The sequence below is a fragment of the Mauremys reevesii genome, linkage group 11, assembly GCF_016161935.1.
Source record: "Mauremys reevesii isolate NIE-2019 linkage group 11, ASM1616193v1, whole genome shotgun sequence".
In the NCBI taxonomy this organism is placed as follows: domain Eukaryota; kingdom Metazoa; phylum Chordata; order Testudines; family Geoemydidae; genus Mauremys; species Mauremys reevesii.
The window spans coordinates 37,704,223-37,724,581 of NC_052633.1; the positions used below are offsets into that span (position 1 = coordinate 37,704,223).

The window sequence follows — 20,359 nt, forward strand, 5'->3', positions numbered from 1 at the left end:
CTTGGAATAGGCCGCCCCCGCCCCAAAGGAGGGGGGGATGAAGGAAGAGAAGACTAGATGTAGATGGCTGTTGATCTAGGCCAGGGCTAAAGTCTGTGGGAACTTGGAGGGAAAGCCCACTATACTAGTAAATGATTTTTTTTAACTTAACCTTTTCTTGTGCTACTTTACTGGAGCAGTAACAGCAGAATAAAACTTCAATAATGAGCCTCCAGTCCTGACATAAAATCAGCCAATCTGAAGAAAGCTGCAGTTTTTCAGAGTGTATGATTTAGAAGGCTGAATTTTGTCCTGACCTAAGTGGGGTTGAACCTGTTGTAGGTGAGGGCAGAATTTGGCCCAGTTTTGCCTCCCTAGTCAGGGGCTAGAGCAAAAGGAGCCATGGGGTGGAAAGGCTTCATGGGAATAAATATACTTTTTCTGTGAAATGCTGAGTATGGTACAGCTGGACATGTCAGATAGGGGAGTGTCATAGGAGGTGTGGTGGGTCTGCTGCACAACCCAAGGATTCCCTTATACAAGATGAATCCTCCAGTGGCCACATCAAAGTGCTTTTCACCACAAGACTTTTCATTGACCTCTCCTAAAAGGAATTACAGGGCTTGATCCTGCAAGGTGCTGAGCATTTTGGCCTTCAGTACTCAGCTGCTTGCAGAACTGAGCCCATATTCTGTACAGATGGACCATTAGGTGGGATAGCTCTTTTTAATAGCTTCCACCAATGAAAGACATTATGATCTGGATACAAAGAGAGTCCTCTCCTGTGGATGATGCCGGGGGATAGTCAGAAAATGTTTAGCAGTCTCTTGGCAGAACAGCCTGATTGCTATATGGGCTGTTTCTGGATAGTTGTATCCAACAGGTTTGTGTAGGGAGAAGGGAATGCAAAATGTCTAAATCTGCCACAACTTCTAAGTTATGCTTAAGGTTTGCAACTGTAAACAAAACCCTGAGATCACTATAAATTAGATTTCAAATCACACTTGCTGGGCTATGTAATTTATGCAACTCTCATATTTTTACTCTGGAGATTTCCAGTGGACAAGCATTCACCTGGCTGTCACAACTATGCCACAGATGGGATGAGGACCAGGGAGACTGTCTTGTAAACATTTGTGATGCTCAGTTTCAGTTTGTGATTATTCCTTTTACTACTAGATATTGACTGCGTTTAAAGATCAGAACCCAGGAACTTTAACAAAGGGGTCATAGAACCTCACAAGCTATAGAGATTCCAACCTTGTGAATTCCTATTTAATTAAATAGTGCCTTATCAGATATTGACTATTGTAAGGCCTGGCTGTCTGGGACACTTGGACCACTGGCAGTACTAAATTTCTTTGAGATTATAAAATTTAATATAAGGCTAATTAAAAAAAATGAGTAAACAAAATCTGTTCTTCAAAGTTTGCCCCACTTCATCGTTTATGTTGTACTGCAACAACATGATGACTTCTTCTTTCTGAGCGACAGTCACCCATTGGCAGAGGACTCCTGTGAGGAACTTGTAGCGTGGAACACTGCTGGCCTGCCTCACCCCCGCCAACACCATTACCACACATAGAACACTACCCCCAGCACGCTCCTGGAGGAATAATGATTCAGTTCAAGAATTCTATCGGTCAATTTGAGAACATGGGGAGCAAAAAAATGGTGATATATGTTAAATTATTAATTGAAAATGGTGTGCTCAGCCTTAATAATTGAGACTTGGGTCACTGATAAAAGTAGGGTTTTCTGAGAAACCTCAAACACTTTGTGTGTGGCCGGATAAAGAGTGCAAGATGTAGCCCAAAGTAACTCTTGAGAGTGGAAAAAACATTTTACTTAAAAGAAAAGAGAGGATAAAAGACCTCAGTAATTATTTTAGTGTGTCTATAATGAAAGCTCTTTGTCCAGGACAATGGTCTTTTAGCCTTGTTAACTGGTATTCTGCAAAAATGCGTAAGATTGTTACAGTTGCTGAACAAAATCCATTTGACTGAGCATAATCACTTTGTTGTGGTGCGAGGCATAATAGCAGTTGCAGCGAAAATTTGAAGCAATTTTAAATATTCTTTTCACTGAAATTGTTTATCCACATTGCCAAAGCCTTTAAGGAAGTACTGATGTTTTTCACATTGTCAGGAGCAGCTGTGTTGGTCTGCTGTGGTTGTCTACCCACTAACTAGGCAGATGGTAGACAGTAGCTGAGGTGTGTCTGCTGTATTCAGAACTAACTTTTCTGGCTTGCAGAAAGCACAGCTGCCACACTATTATGATGATGATCCTTATGTATTTCAGACATGGGAGGCCTTATATAGAGCCATGTGCTTTGAAGGGGGTGATTAAGGTCTTTAGTGCATTGAATAAGCACTTATATAATCAAACTGCCGAGCGGTGTGAAAATATGAACTCCCGGTTAATTGGAATTTTGGATAGGGATCAGGGCAGGAGGTGTTCTGTAAGAATTGAGCAAGATTGTTTGTCACAGATGAAATCATCTTGCTGTTAATATATTGAAGTAAAGACTACTACAACAAACATTAGATACAAATGAGCCTGTTAAAAGAATACATTTATTTTACCTCATGCTATATGTCTTTTATTTAGAGTGACTGATTGTAGATGAAGACATGTAGAGAAATCAGTCGTTGATTAAAACCAGAGATTACCCCACGTAATTACATTTGAGGGGTGGCAAAACTCAGTTATCATGTATGAACTTTGCCAAGACAAAACCAGAGCCAAGTCTGGTCATGGATCTATGGCCTATAGAAATATAGAGCTTTATAGTACCCCAGTTTTTGCTGCTCACTTGATAGACTCATTAAAATAATGATTTCCTCATTCTCCTTCTGGCATAGTAGGATGTAGCATGGGAGAGCTGGAAGCTGTTGAGCAGGTAGGGGTAATAAGTGGTGGTTGGGGCCTGAGGAAGCAATGAGACACTGATAAGATGCTCCGATTCCTGTTGATCTGAGGTGTTCATTCATTCTACTTCTAATCAAAATCATTTTCCTTGCTAATAAACCATTTCATCACGCTAGTGTTAGTAGAAGGGACATGCTGTTGCCAAGTAATTAGAACCCAATCTAAGTCAATGGAATGACTTGCACTGACTTCAGTGGGTGTTGGGTAAGGCTGCTTATGACTGAGTGCTATTTATCAATTTGTGCCTTCGCTATGTACATTTTTTTCAAATCTCTCTGAAAACGCTGTCAGGTACAAAATCATATGAAATTAATATTGGCATTATTAAGGTCTCCATCATGTTAACATCATAAGCCCTGACAGTTAACATTTCAATAATTTTTGTGCTATTGTTAAAAATTAAATTGAAGCTATTTCTTCTGAGAGTCTTTACTGATAAATTCCACCAGTTTCAAATTAATTGGTGGGTTCAGTTCCTAGTGTGTATGTACTACCCCAGAATGCCCGTCACCATTAATTGTAGTCTAAATAAAGAGTAAAATATTGAATGGACAGGGAGACTGATTTATCCTCTTAGTCTTAGACTAATCCTTCAGATTAGTTTGAAGTACATTGCCAGGACAGCATGAGGAATCTTGCTTTGCTCATGCCTATGCTGTACCTTTTCTGGGCATAAAGGAAATGATCTCTGTCTCCTAAACTTGTGAAGAAGGAATGTTTTCCCCAGGAATAAAAATATCTAAAGAAATAATACCCCACATTTCTTACAGAGAAGTTAGATCTCTCAAAGCATTAACAAAAGTAACATGAACTTGGAATTGCTATCATAAAATACCTTTTCCTTCTTCATAATCTGTAAGGAATTTCAGTTGACCTTGAATTAGGAAGCAGTGGTAGGTGAATTTATTTCTGAAATGCCTGGTACATTGTGTTCATTGCCTGGCAATCTAACCCAATACTATCATTCTCCATATGTCGATTTGTAAAATATAAGAACAATAACTTGTACGTGTTAGAAACAGCTGATAAGAAAAGACAGGAAAAGCTGGCCACTTGGTGAAATCTAAGTGGGAACAGAGAAATATGATCAATTATATCTTAGTAGAGCTCTGGAATCAATGGCCCAGAGGAGGGTGTACAAGAGCAAACAAAGGAGGACGCCTCATGGAGCTGAAGAAAAAAGCTAGCGCATCATGATCAGGAAAGGACAAAGGAAATAGCCTGATCCCTCAGAAGCTGATGGAGGCAGACCTGCAAGCAAAGTACAAGGTGAGCAGGTTTACAGCAATAACAAAAAGTACTGTAGGGTTAGAGGATCATGTGGAGATGGTCACAGAAGAAAGCAAAAGTACTGTAGTGCTAAGGGAAAAGGTTTTCTGGAAGCCACAGATAGCAGAAAGCACACTAAAGGCAATCATAAAGGTGAAAGAGATGAAGATCAAGGGTGGAGTAGAGGACTAATGAGCTGGAAGAAGATTTAGAGCAAGCAGGAAGACCCACCTGAACCAGCTAGCATGAGAGATGAAAGAACACAGGGTGGTAAATAGGAGAAGTGATTTCTTCAAGTTGGTGAACAATATCAGAGGTAGGAAATGAAAAAATCTGCCTGAATTGAGACAGGAAAAAAGAGGAGACACAGCAAAGAAATGGCCTAGGAAAGTGAGGAAAATTGGTGAAAGTTCTTACAAGGATACCTATATTTAGAAAGAAAAATAATTCCTGTTTTCCTCATTGTAGAAGGCATGATGGTAGACATCGCTCCATAGAAAGTAAGTAGGATGGTTTTGCAGATCTAGAGAGGGACAACAGCAAGGATAGATGGAGTCATGGAAATATATCTAGCCACGGAGTATATACTGTTCTGTGGAATTCCTTCATAGGGTATCATATTGGCATGTGCTTACATTCAGCTCATTTTTCTATCAGAATGTGGTGATTAAACTTTCTGTAGTGTTAAATGTATGTAGAAATATATGCTACCAGATGACCTATGAGTTCAGCTCTATCAGGGCTCTACTATATGCACTTCTAGTAGGAAGAGGAAGTCTGAGACAGACAGTAGTGAGGGTGTTTGACAGTAAAGAGTGAATAAGAGAACTTCTAGGTCTGAGACCTCTAGCCCCAGTAGTCTCTGTCAGGCATGATTTATTTAATACACATGCATATATCAATTGAATATCTTTTCCTACAATACAACCTCACTAATCCAATTTCACTGATTTACACACTTTGTACACAGTGTGTAGATTAGTAGGAAAAAAAGAGCTGTCTCTCCTCACTTCTTTATAAAGATTTAATAGCAGGGTGCAGTAGTGAGATCTAATGTGACTAAAATTTGTTATTTTAGAAGATGTACGGTATTATAGTTACTATTCTATTATGAAGCATTATACTTTTAAAAGGAACCTAAAATTGTCAGAATACATAAGCAAAGTACATTGTGGTGCATTAATCTCTTTTCTATTGTATATGTTCATTTACTGCACTAACCATAAACTGGTGGAAGACTAGGAAGAAACTTCTCCCATGGGTAGGTCTATAACACTGTTTCTTGCATCATCTTTTGGAGCTTCTGGTACTGATCCAGGTTGGAGACCAGGTACTAATTGGATGGACCACTGATCTGATCTAGTATGGAAGTTGCATTATTGTTACTTGCCAATTTGCAGCATTCAATCATTTGCAAAGTCTCTCAGTTACCAGTGCAAATTAGCTAGGTTCTACTGTAATTTCTACACATGCTTTATAGATACGGTGTCTGATATTTTTTGTTTCTGCAGATGTGATATAACATTGACCCCGTCTCTTCTCTCAACCATGAATGGGGCACTTTTCAATCCTGCTATAACAGGAAAAAATGAAAGAACCAAGGACTTGGGACATTCTCTGGGAATTATGGTGTATGTTTTCAGCTGTTCAGAACAAATCAACAGAAAGGTACTGTATTGATTAAAATCATATAGAAATCTTACAGCTCACTAGCAATTAATGAGCTACAAAACTGGGTAGTATTCCTGCAACCCACAAGAACCCAGCACTTGTAAATTACTCCTTTCTGAAAGACAAAGTACAAAGGAATCTGTCACAGGGCCGCCCAGAGAATTCAGGGCAGAAGGACCCCCCGGCCGTGGGTCTTCGGGGCACTTCGGCGGCGAGTCCCGGAGCGGACGGACCCCCTGCCGCTGAAGACCTGGACCCAGAGTGAGTGAAGGACCCTGCTCCGGGGCCCCAAAAAACTCTCATGGGGGCCCCTGTGGGGCCCGGGGCAAATTGCCCCTCTTGCTTCCCCGTCTGGGCGGCCCTGATCTGTCAACCTTTTACTCCAAATATTTTGGAAAAAAGAGTTTCTCGGTCTGATTTTGCCTTATTAGTAAGAGGCCTGGATACATTCAGTAATGTAGCCTTGGAGCCAGATCTTCAGCTCTACTCCATCTCCTTTTGGTGGCACAGAGCCGACAGAAACATGGCTTAAACAGCCAGCTGGAGATTCACTGGGAATCTCTGGTGGACATAGAGACAGCATAGCTGGCTCTGTACCACCTGCTTTTCGCCCACTCTCCCTGACATGAGCAGGCAGGAGCATGTGTCCTTCAGCAAAAGGGAAGGGTCTGACATACATGCTGTGGGATATCCATGTTTTGTTTAAATCACTAGTAAATAGAAGGGTTTTTCTACACATGAGGCTTTGTGTAGTCTTCGAGTAGGTGCTTTGCATTGTGCATAACTTCCATTTGTTTTCATCTTTGTTTTCTAGCTTGAATACATCCTGATTTTATTTAAAATAATTTTCAAATTACTGTTATTTTGGGATGAGGATTGTGAGCCATAAATGGAGAAAAAGAAAACCACCCACTGTGCTGAGCGAAATGCCCTCCTTGGGCACTTGGCCAAAGCCTTAGGCTTGGGGAGCTCTACCCCAAATATGCTGCCAGAGCAGTAGCTATGGACAGCTGAGGCATGGGAAAACCTAAAGAACCGGGGCCAAATGCAGGGGAGATACAAGTTAGACCACCCCATCCCCAGACTAACTTAGACCCTCTCACTGTTAGCAAGGTTCTCACTCTCAGATTTTATTTGACTGACTTGACTTAGGTCCACTTTACTGGTGTGTAATGGAGTCTACAGTGGTGTAGTTTATGTGCTGAGAAGCCAGAAGAGAGGAAAAGCTGCTTCAACTTGCAACTTCTTCTAGTTCCTTGGCATATGCAAGTCACACCAACTTATACCCCCTTAGACATCTGTAGACTCTATGTAAGAGGGTGTCTAATGTCCGTGTGGACTCTGAATTAGGGTTAGAGGTTCAGTCTGACTCCTACCACCTTCTGCGTGACCTCTGGATTTGACACCAAGAGGCAGAGCAAGAATGAGGAACTGCAAGTGAGAGGCAAGAGGGAGCACAAGAGAGAAAATCTTTAGCTGTAGCAGAGAATAAAGTTTGATTTAAAGATCTTAGAAGAGAAATGAAGTGCATGTGTGACATCTGGAAGCCCCAGGACTGCTGGGAGCTGTAGTGCATTGATAAAAGGTTAGAAAGGAGTTTATTTTGTTGGTGAAAACTCAGGGCCAAATGCTCAGCATAGCATGACAGTCAATGGAGCTGTGCTCATTTATATCTGCTGAGGGTCTGGCCCTTATATTGAAGGTTAAAATGTATTAAAACCATGTTTAAATAATTTACCTTCTTTAAGGCTTTGTCCAGTCTAGTTCCAAGTGAAGACTCTCAAACGATTGTAAAAGGTACAATTAAACCAGGAAAGGACACTTTGTCTTGTTACATTTCATGATGAATGAGGATGTGTATATTAGATACAGGGATTTGATAACTGAATTCCAGAAATTAATTGGCAAAAATTACAAACGTCCCTGTCTTGCATGTTGTCAGCATAAAGGTGATCACTCATCCGTTATCAGTAAGTGACTTATACAAGTGGGATCACAGTGATATTAAGCAGTAGCAAAAGAACAGGTGGTAGGAAATGCCAAAGAAGAACAGACCTTAGGTCAGTCTAGTGGGGCATTCTCCCTCCCAGTGTCCTAGATCTGTAGAGGAAGGTTAAAAACTCCACATGCAGTATAGCACTTGTCCTGTGGTGGGATGCCATGTCATTGGGCAGTTGGTGATGGTTGTGGAATCCCCCCCGCCCCAAGCCAGAGAGTTTATGCCCTGAAGCACAAGGATTGATATTCCTTCTGTCTCTGTGTCCTAACTAGTGTTACTGCAAATGTAGCATGCAGTCATGGAATGGATTTCTGAGGCTCTTCCGAGGAATGTAGACAATGCTAGAAAATTTAAGATATGGCTATTGCACATAGTATATTGAAATCTGCCAGACAAGTGGGATCAATCACAAGATTGTACTAGGATAAGGTAAAGACGATTCTTCTGTGCATGAGTGTGATGGGGTATACCAACCCCACCCTGGGCCTGCCGTGGTTAATGGAAGCCTGTGGGTGCATTGAGCCATGCCCTGCTACACCTAAGAGTCGAACCTGGAGGGAGAAGTTAGAAGGCCTGAAATTGGCTCAGTTAGGGAGGAGTAAGGAAAAAGAGCAGATTGCTGTGTGTGTGTGTCTGTCTCTCTGTCTCAGTGTGAGTGTGAGTGAAGCCTGGCTGGAGTCAAGGATCTGAGTGGGACTGCTGGCAGACAGAGCCTCTCTGAAGGAAGGAAGGCCTGCAACAGGGAGCCCACGGCAGTTGGGCAGGAGCTGCAGAAAGTGCATCCACCCAGGATTCTTCATGCTGGTGGAGGGGTCTGCAGGGACCAGGAAAACTGCCGAGTCAGGGACTGTCTTGTAAGGGGAGCGGAGAAAACTCTCCTTCAGTAGAACCAGCTGGGTAGCAGAAAGTGCTGACAAGCTCTGCAGTGAGCCTATTCCAGGGGCTTAGCAGGAATGGAACTGATATAGTGGGAACCCAGAAAGAGGCTGAGGTAAAGGGAGAAGTAGGAAGTGGCCCAGGGAGGAGCAAGGGGTCTGGGTAGTCAGACCTTGACTGCCTATCCAAGGGTCCCTAGACTGGAACCTGATGAAGGGCCTAGGTTCCCATACCAACCTACTGAGGAAAGTGGAGTGCCCTTCCCTGCCCTACTCTCACGGGGTAAGGGTAACTGAAACGTCTGACACTAGAGGTAAGGACTAATGAGTCTGGGCTCAGAATGGGGTTCCAGTGTGAAGTTGAAGGGACTATTGGTTTACACTGAGAGGCGCAGGCCTATAGTGACCAAGCTGGAGGGCCAAGATGCAAGAAGAAGCAGATCACCACCAGGCTGGGATAGTGCTGTCAGCAAGGGCACTAAAGGAGAAGAGCCTGCTATGCCATGCCCAGCCACCTGGGGGTGTGCCAGCTGGTGAGTCACACATTTGCAATAAGTCTAAAGGATATAGAGCACTGCCCTGTATAAACCAGAAAAATTCAGAGACCAAAGTGAGAGCTACACTCATCATTGACCCTGATGAAAACAGTTTCAGTTCTTTGATTTTAGAATGAATTCAGATTGAATTAAGTGGAGTGGATTGTTGAGAGAGAGGGGAAGTATGTTTTTGGAGGCAGTCTTATGCTTGCTTGCTGATTTTTCCCTCACATAATTAATTCATTCAGAAATAGTCTGGTTGACTAATGGTATACCCTTAATTTTTATAGCCACTATTGCTGAGGAGATTATGTATGTTGTACTATTGAAAGCAAGAAGTTGTACTGCTTTAGAATCTAATTCATTGCTATGATGTGTCTTCTTTTTTTTTTTTACTGGATTTGATCTAAATCATCATTAGAACTGCCATGATACATGGCTGTAAACATTACCTTATTTTACTAACCATCTTGATTTAAACTAATACTTCAAAAATAGAATAATATGACCCTCCCAGAGACTATAAGAAATTGCCCCCTTAATGCCAAATGATAGGCATATTTGCCAATCAACTAAATAAAATTGCACGTATGGCTTAAACCATAAGTGCGTGGTGGTAGATAAAAATATGGGTGAGTGTTTTGATAGTGCAGTTCTTTTAGCACTAGGAATATGTAAGAGAGACTTGAAATGGAAGAGAAGCTCAAAGATTGTGCGCTAGCATGTCATGTGGATCATACAATACAGCTCCTCCGGTACACACTTACTGTCTTGATTGCTGTGTTGATACAGGCATCGGCTCCTAATGTGTTGAGGCAGCCAGAGATGTCAAAGAACGCAATTTTAGACTGTTTCTGTGTTAAAGTGCATGTTCTCAGTAGAATGGGTTTACCCTCGTATCAAAGACGTAAGTTTGACACCTTGAAAAGGATGCCTGGAATATCTGGGTAGACAATACACTGATGGGCAAAAATTAAAAATCTATTCATTTGGACCTGTTCTTGCTCTTGCTATTTTTGGGCCAGATTATGTCGTGTTGTTCAACTGATGCACAAGGGGAGGGTGCAAGGACCCCCCTTGTTGCACTCCTGTGCCCCAGTGAGTATAATTGCCATTCTTGCTCTCCCTACCGTGCAGAAATTGCTGATGTTGCGCACCGCCTCTGGCAGAAGACACCCTGAAAGAGAGAAGATGGAAGCAGGACCATGGTCCTCCTGTCTTCCCTATGCATTAGGCAGCACAACTGGCTGGATGCATGCAGGATTAAGCTGCATCCCCTGAAGAAATATACTGATTGGTGCACCCTGCATGCCTCCTGAGAAGCTCTATGGGAATTTTTGCCTCCCGGAGGAATCACTTCATAGGGAGTGCATTTCTAATGTGAGACTGTGCCTGAAAAGGTACGGTCCAGAGCCCTGTTTTTTGCAAAAGATTAGAGGGCCTGAAGTGTGTTAGCAGGTGATACACTACTGACCTATTAGCTCCTCACAGCTAATACACAATGTCCTGTGGAACAGCTCTTTTTGTACCACTCTCAAAAGGTACAGTGTGCTGTCAGGGACAGACTTAGCCATCACTTTAGCACTTGCTGCATATAAATATATCCATTCAATTTAATGAAATAAACTGGGCTAAGGAGTGAACCAAACCTATCTCCTGTATTTAAAACATACTACTTTGTTCTATCTTAGTATTCTAGGGCCAGATCTCACCACCTATACTTTTCTCCCCATCTTCCCTTCATTAGCCAATTGCAAATATCTACAAAGGTTTATGCCAGACTGGAGTGTGGAGTTGCTTTGATGAATACATTTCTGTGGAGGTGCTCTCTGTGGTAGCTGGTCAAGTTAAAACCACCCAGGAAAAAAGCATCCAGAAATAAGGTAATTTTTCAGGTTTAATTGTGTGCCATCCTATGGCACAACAACCTGTTTCTTAAGGTTTAATGTTTTAGGGGAATCTATTGAACTGAAAACAGTAGTGGGGATCTTCATAACACTTAATCTAGGATATGCAGAAAGAGCAGAACTTCCCAAAAACGTAGTTCTTTTTCAGTAAATATAAAATCTAAGATTTTTTTTCTTTTTGCAAATCAATGGCCCAATATAGCAGTATTTAGGTAAAGCTTGTACTAACAGGAACCCCACCCCCTAATGGAACTAAAAAGATTGAGGAACTAGCATCAGATCAATTTAACAATAAGACCTGAACATGAGTCCTTATTTACAGTAATGCACTTCTCCATTAGAAGATAGAGATTTTTGAAAACTGTGCAGGGGCTATGTCAGGATTCTAACTTTCCTGGAATATAAATAAAGGAAGAAAATATTTTAATTTCCATGTTTTAAAACTCATTCTATAAGCTAGATCCTCCCTGTTAGCTATTTCAACAGTACGTTCTTTCTTGTTTGTTCCTGGAAAACTTCTTGTTAAAGACTAAAGTGATAAATTACATCTATAACTACTAGATCTAGACAGGTATGCCTATTTAAGATGACAGAGAAAAAAATAAATTCTCACAGAATTATTAAGGATTTTTTGTCTGAAAGTTTCAAGGGATGCTCACTCACAGAAGTTCCCAACTCAGTCTGTGTTTGATTTCTCCCTCTTCATCTCTTGTATTATTCTATAGAAGGGTATGTGTTTTCTTTTTGAAAATTGACTTGGTATCAAATTTGTCTCTTGTGCTTATAAAATTCCGAGGTCGTCGTTTAATCTAAGGCAAGAATATGCTGATCTACAAACTTCTAGTGAGTGTTTTGGTTTTTGGTTTTCTTTTTGCTGCTTAATCCTGTCTTTTTTCATTAACAATTTTTAGCTATTTAGTTTTTTTTGAAGAGCTGAATTATTGCAGTAAAAAGATTATTTAAAAACCTCCATATTGTCAGTATGAAATTCTTGTTAATGAGGGTGGCAGGGTAGTGAAGCATTGATAGTACTTTTGACAGATTTATGACTTCAAAACACTGAAGCTAATTTTGTCAGTATCAGTAATGTAGTTTGTAACCAGTGATGACCTGTATAATAACCTTTCACGTGTTAATGCATTCTGCCTATCTGACAGGCCTTGTGCAATGGTGATTCCAGACTTCAAACTTATGTGAAATAAACTTGGTGACAGGGGGATTTGTGGATGCCAGGATGAGTGCCAGAAAAATCTGTCTCTGCACACACACTTGTGAGCTACTCTCCAAAAGGGTGATGGAGCATAAGTCTGAACTTTCTGGTAATACTGTCATTAAGGAAATGTATTGAAACAGTTGGATGTTAGGGCATTATCTGTTAATAATGGACTATAGAAGATTTTCCACATACCCAGGACCAGGAGTGTGTGAAGTCCTCTTGGCATTGTACTTAAATACCAGCAGCAGTAGGAAAGGAAGCAGACAATCACTATTGTATACTATTGTATGAGCTCAGGTCTGGATTCTCTCATTGCAATGCATTCAGAGAAAAGTGGAAAGGAACCTGCCGTAAGACTTATCCTTTAATGGAAAGATAGGGCGGGGTGCATAATTACATAGGTTTACCAGGAGCAACACATGGCACCACTTCTCCCACCCCTCCTGTCTACCAGCCTATCTGTTTCTCCATCTCTATCCTTTTTTCTTTACCCTCTCTCAACCGTCATAAGTTTTGTGCATTTCAATTCTGCCATACTGGCCACTGACATAGCACAGAGATAAGAGGAGGCACAGAGGGTCAGCTATGTCTATCTCCTTGCATGAGTGGATCTCCCAGACTTCATAGTACTTCTATGCTGGAGTGGGGAGTAGCTGCAAAGAGAGAGAATCTGGTCAGTTTGGCTGTGCCATATAAAATATTTCAGACCTCCATAGGACACAGTGTCAAACTCCATCAGGCCATTTTTGGTGCAATCCTGGTGGAGGATTCCTTGCCCAGAGAGTAGAAACCAAATTCCGACGTGTATTCAGATGTGTCTCCTCTGAAGTCACTGAAACTGTGCTTGTTTACCGCAGATTTAAATTTGGCTCTCTGGCTATAACTATTAGCAGTGTGATTTATTAATTATTTCCTGATTCCTGGCTTTGGGTTGGCCTTTTGGGCTCTTCTTCCTTTTTTTCCTCCCTAAAGTGTCCAACCCCCTTACTCTACCAAGAGTAAGGGTTAGTTTCCTTGCTCAGTGGACTGGGAGGGTTTACAAGGTAGAGTTTATAATGCATATAGAGTTGTTTAATGGTTGGGTGAGAGCACCAAGTTGGACAAGTTTAATCATAAGTGTTTATTCCCTTTCAACAGAGTATATCCCTTTCATAACAAATGTATATAAATATTGAGATAAAAATACCATTTAACAAGATAGTCGGATATGTTTCATTTTATTAATTCATTTTATTAGTCATCTTATCCTGCTCAGAGTAATATGCGAATATCAGATACATATTAGATTAGCATAATCTTTTCAGTCAACATTGGTTCTCTGAGGTTTTTGATTACATTATTTTAATTAAGCAATAAAATATGACAGGCATTGGATTTCAAGGTGAGTTTAAAACTTCTTAATTGGTATTATAAAGCATGAGGCTGAAAGCTGAGTGACTTTAACCATTCAAAATGTGCATTAGTGATCACCTTTAAATGCACTGGCTGGAGTGCCCTCTGCCATTCTTAAATGGAATTTATACCTTACTTTAAGAGAAAGAGACATGTGCATTTATTGGTTGTTGTAGTCATGGGCAGGACTTCATTGACAGCCAGAAATCTCCAGTTTCGTTCTAAAGCCATTGCCTGTTGCCCAGAAATAGGTTTGACTATGACAGCACAGTGCAACTTTCAAATATATTCAGGTCACAACTGTCCAGAAAGGAAACCGACTGCTTCTGTCCTCTGTGGAATCACATAATTAGGTATGGAAGGATGAGATTTTGTATTGATAAATGTCAGTAAAACTTTGATTTTAAAGTATACACTCAAACTGATGAAAAAATATTTCAATCTATAATCACTGAAATTTACAGATAGGCAACATGAGAGAGATGCTGCTTGAGAACTTATTAGAGTTCATATATTTTGATATGATATTGACAATTTGTGTTTTGATGATTACAAGCTTTAACTTTTTGAATCTTAGCATCAGCTGTCATGAAATGACTGAATGACCAACCCTCTTGTTGTCTGTCTACCTGTAATTTCAGGCCATTGTGAAAATCTAAATTGATAAAAATTGGAAAAATGCTTAAAATCATAATTTTGTGAAAATGTAAATAATTAAAAATAAAAAAGCTTTAAAATAAATGTAACCTGTCAGTTATAATAAAAGTTGAATCCGTCAAGCCTACACATAATGGAGTAGATGTCATATGTTAGGAATAATTAAAATAAATCAGTGTATAGATCCCAAAGAGAAATAAGGTCTAAATAATAGGCTCCAAGGAAGAGAAGTGAAAGCGTTGGTGTATTTGTATCTGGTCACTGGACAAACAACAGGCATCTGTTGATTTGAGTATGTCTTTATAGTATTTTGTGGCTGGTTGCATAGTTCTTGGTATGTTAAGTGCCAAAATGCTTGTAATAACAAATGTCAGCTTATTTTAAACAGTTATTTAAAGTCTATTTACTCAATTTTAGTTTATTATGCAAAATCAGGGGTTTATTTGCTGCAGCTTGGTTTTTAATTTTTTAGGATAATTATAACTGGTGTCTCAGTTATAAAGTCTACCTCGGTTGCAGCTGGATAACTGAAACAAGAGGACCGAAGCAGACCTGAAGATCAGGTTACTTTTTCTGGAATTGTGCTATTATGAGATTATTCAGTGGCAATTTTAATTAGAGAAAAACTACCATAAAAATATCTGGACCTATGTGTATCTTCCAGTTTCCTGATTTATCCAAAGACCTCCTAGCGTCCCAGAGTTTAAACAAAGATGAGTCGAACTTTCTTACTATTTTTGGTTAAAAGTATATTCTCGTAAACATTTATTTTAGTGCATGTAAAATAATCCCAAAGAGTTCATAATTGCATAGGATTACTTAGACTAGCAATAAAACCCCATAAATTTCCTGATTCCCCTCTACCTGTTGTGTTATAAGAACATAAGAACATAAGAACGGCCGTACCGGGTCAGACCAAAGGTCCATCTAGCCCAGTATCTGTCTACCGACAGTGGCCAGTGCCAGGTGCCCCAGAGGGAGTGAGCCTAACAGGCAATGATCAAGTGTTCTCTCTCCTGCCATCCATCTCCATCCTCTGATGAACAGAGGCTAGGGACACCATTCTTACCCATCCTGGCTAATAGCTATTTATGGACTTAGCCACCATGAATTTATCCAGTTCCCTTTTAAACATTGTTATAGTCCTAGCCTTCACAACCTCCTCAGGTAAGGAGTTCCACAAGTTGACTGTGCGCTGCGTGAAGAAGAACTTCCTTTTATTTGTTTTAAACCTGCTGCCTATTAATTTCATTTGGTGACCCCTAGTTCTTGTATTATGGGAATAAGTAAATAACTTTTCCTTATCCACTTTCTCAACATCATTCATGATTTTATATACCTCTATCATATCCCCCCTTAGTCTTCTCTTTTCCAAGCTGAAGAGTCCTAGTCTCTTTAATCTTTCCTCGTATGGGACCCTCTCCAAACCCCTAATCATTTTAGTTGCCCTTTTCTGAACCTTTTCTAGTGCTAGAATATCTTTTTTGAGGTGAGGAGACCACATCTGTACACAGTATTCGAGACGTGGGCGTACCATGGATTTATATAAGGGCAATACTATATTCTCAGTCTTATTCTCTGTCTCCTTTTAAATGATTCCTAACAGTCTATTTGCTTTTTTGACCGCCTCTGCACACTGTGTTCTGTAATCCTGGTGACAGGTAATGTTTGGTGGGTGGGAAGTGAATCCTATCATTCAGTAGTACATAGGTTATCTTTAAGAGCATCCCCCTTCCTCATTCCAGTGTGATCATCTAGTCTAGGGCAGACAGGTAGACCTCTCTCCTCTCTGATGAACATAGAGACTTCAGGTAACATGAATGATTTCCTGTTCTGAACCTCAGTAAATTTTGGTTTTGATTCTATTTAGGGAAGAGGCAAAAGAAAAAGTTCAGTTTTGCTTTTCCCATCTTTCATTTAAGGTGTTTTAGAGAAATCATCCAGCTGGCTAGCTGAACAATTGGAACTTTCAGAATGAGGCATTGAAAGATTGATTGTTAACCTGGAATTCCTTGTAGGTTCAACATAAATCTAAAAACTTCAGAGGTTGACTTGGCCCTTTATCAGGAAGTTGTGGTATCACAGTTTTTATAATTTGTATTGACATTGGGCAAGATGTGCTGTATGCACCAGAGAGGATCCTGAACTGTAACCCTTTAAGGGGTAGGGAGAATGTCATATTGGAATTCTCAGATCTAAACCCAGACTGGACCCAAAACTAGAAAGGCACATTGACAGGATCCAGTTTGGCTATGGCTCGAGATGATGGAAATATCACATGAACCACTGATCTCATAAATTTCGCACCATTTGGAGGCAAATGTAGAGTCTGGTTTGCAAAATTAAAGAGCCACAGAACATAACCCTAGTTTAAACATAATCTGGATTTCATCTGAACAATGTCTCCTCAGTCTCTCTCTTAGTGGTGTGTGTGTGTGTGTGTGTGTGTGTGACTGTGGAGTGAATATCTGTACATGTCTAAAGGTAATATCACACCATGGAACAGACATTCATGCATTTTGTCTAACACTGAAGAGAACAATAAGACCTGAAAGCATTGGCTTTTACACATCATTTTCTCATTCACAAAATTAAGTAATTACATTCTGGGAAAAATGCACTGCATTGAGTATACAGTATACAGTCTATGTCACTACAGGTAGCAGCTTGAGTTTAACTAGCCATATGGATTGTAATTGTCTAAGTATGATTAATTCATAATGTTTGTTAATTTTATGCCTCGTATTATGGTTTGTTATTATTTCATTTAATTATAGTGTCAGTCTTTTGGGGGGGTTTGAGAACCTTCAGGGATTTTAATCTTCCTAAGATAGTAACTAATGATGTCCCTATATTCCTGGATCTCTCAATGACTTGTTCCCATTGCTGGAAGTTCCATGGAAAAGGGATCTGAAGTTGGAACAGATGGTGCATCAGTCCATTGCAGAACTCCGTTTGCAGCCCGAGGAAAACTTTATATTGAAGGTGGAAATAATGGCTTTCTGCTTAGCTTATTGTAAATTCTAAATGGGGTGATTGAAGGCTATAATGATTACTGTTGTTTGATGCCTAGAGGTTTCAACATCTGGCTAATGCCTTTGCTTGCTGCAGCAATAAGCAAAGGCAGTACAGTGCTTTCTGTTTCTTTGTTTTAATAGATTATATGTTCTATTGATTTAGATAGTAGGACATTTAATTTTAGTTTTAATTGATTTGCTCAATAATAGCATGGCACATATTACACTACTGTCCATTTCAGCTCTGGTCTTCCGCCTTACTGACCTGGATTTTATTACATGTTATCTTAAGTTTTATTTTATTCGTTAAGCCCTTTGTAGCCTCCATTAGACACAAATGCAAGTGACAAATGCAAGTTAAATTTAGTAAAAGTGGCCTTTGTCCTCCGGCAAGGTTCAAGAATAAATTAGTAGGGAGACTGACACAGCTGAAGACTGGGATCTTGCAAGCGACAGAATGTTCATTAGCCTACCCTTGTTGCACCTGCCCTGTGCACGGATGACACACTTATTTCATCAATATGACTGGTCTATACTATCCTATTATCTCATTTAGAAACAAACATTCTCATGAGCTCTCACTAGAGAATAAAATTATTTGTCCCTATTTATGCTATTTCTTTCCTTTTTTGCACGTCACTCAGACTGGACAATGAAAACAGATTGATGGGGTTAATTTCAGAACGTAGGTGCACTGTCATATGCTGCTGACATACTTGTTCAACTGCCTGACATGTTGTCTTAGCGTGGCATTGCCAGAGCACTACCGGCATTAGACATGTAAGCCCTCACTCAGCTCCCTACTCAGCAAAGAACTGAAGCTCATGCTTAACGTTAGGCATGTGCTTATGCCCCCTGGCTTTAGCAGGACTAAGCATGTACTAAATACTATGCTGAATTGTAGCCAGATCACCTAATCTAAAGTACAATAAGACCAATATTTGAGCAGGATTCTTTCTTTTAAATGTCTGCTGTTTTTTGTCTTTGGTGATTCAAGGTCCAGCAATTAAGTCTAGACTGGTCAATTTCAGTCTAGACTGTCACCTGTTCAGGTCAAGGACTGCCTTTGCTTACATGACTGCAAAATGCCTGTACTATTTGTCATACAAATAATGGAGCCAAGCCTTGTGGTCCATACATTTTTATTCGATCCTTACTCAGGCAAACTCCTAAATAAATAAAGATGTCAGGATCTGGCACATCACTAATGATATTTTATAGGTGGTATCCCTTTATTTCTCATACAATTCGTATAATGTCTGGAGTGAGAAAAATGCACGAAGTACTTGTCTAGTCACAGTGGGTTTGTAATTAGTTTGTTTTTTTAATGAATGCTAAATTTTGGGCCTAAAACTAGATGTCTGTTTCCCTTCAATTTATGGAGCTTTATTATTTCAAAACGGTCATGTTAAATCTCTAGTTTAAATATGTATTTGTCGTCTTTACAAGAAAATCCTGAGGAGGAGGATGGGTGAGGAGGGTACAGACATGAATTTACATACATAGAAAGCATTACAAATAAATATATGAGAATAGAAATCTTCCTAATGCTATTGGATTAAATATTTCTCTTTCTACTGCTCCTCCTAGATCACATTGACAATGTATTTCTAATTAACAGTAAACCCAGGGTATCCAATCTGTAGCCCTCAGGGCTTTCAATTGTGGCCTAAAGGACAACTGTGTGGAGAAGAATTTTGTATTTGACTTCAGTGGTGCTATGTTGATTTATGGAAGCTGGAGGTCTGTCAGGATAATGCTGTCTTTGAGGAGTGGTGTGGGGTGGAATCCATCTTGCTGAATACATTGAGCTCTGTTGGGTGGTGACAGCTGGATTGTAACTGTTTGGTCATGCTTTGTATTGGATAGATGGTTCTCTTCCCCTATCTTTCCCACCATCATTCTGGGTTTCTCCCTCAGAAGTACTAAAATTGACATCTAGTGCAGCAAGGTTTGCCTTGACATATATGTCACTGTTCAGGGCAACTACATCCAGGGGCATGCGCAGGAATTTAAATTTGAATACTTTTGGAGGAGCATGTTAAACACACACAAATGAAAGGTTCATGACCCCTCCACCCCATTTCTCGGGACATTTCCGGAGGGGACACCCCTCAACGAAGAGGTAGCGGCACTCTCTGTGTTCCTGCAGCCTGGGAAGGGAGGAAGCAGCAGATGGCTGGCTGCTGGCTGAGCTCCTCCTCTGCCCACCCCTACAGCTGCAGCCTGCTGCTTCTCAGTCCCCGGGCTGCTGCCTGCTTTGCTGACCCCCACTGAGGTGAGTCTGGGGCTGGAGGCAGCGGCAGCCCCTGGGACTCCAGCCGTAGGGAAGGAGAAGAGCAGCTTGCAGCTATAGGGGTGAGGAGAGGAGGAGCTCAGCTGGCAGCCTGCCACCTTGCTGCTTCCTCCATCCCAAAGCTGCAGGAACACATGGAGATTTTGGGGGGTGCGGGGTCCTCCTTTTGCCCCCCCCTTGTGCACGCCTCTGACTGCACTTCTGTTTTCCCCCTCGTGGTCCACCAAGGGCACCCACTCTAGACTCCTGACTGCTCAGCCACCGCTCTCTTGGGCAGAGCCATGCTTCTCACTTCCTTCTGACCAGGGTATTTCCAGGCTGCACGATTCTCTGAATACACTGTGAATTCTCCAGCAAGTAAACTGCCCAAGCAGGCCTGCTGTACCTTCTGTTCAGAGGCTATAAACAGGGTAATTGCCCATTGGTCTAAGCTACCATACAGCCCCTTTCTAAGCAAGCACATTCACTGTTAAGGTGAAAACACTGCAGAGAAAACATTAAAACAATAAATGAGGCAATACACATGATAATCAGCTTAGCAGTGATCACCCCAACTCTTCCAAGGGCTCTGACAGGTGTAGCCAATAATTTTAGTATATTATTGTGTGATG

At 40.7% G+C, this 20,359-nt stretch overlaps 1 pseudogene; it reads left to right on the plus strand.

The window, feature by feature from the left end:
- Positions 1-20,359, plus strand: part of LOC120374531 — a 202,284-nt pseudogene that overhangs the window by 24,020 nt on the left and 157,905 nt on the right.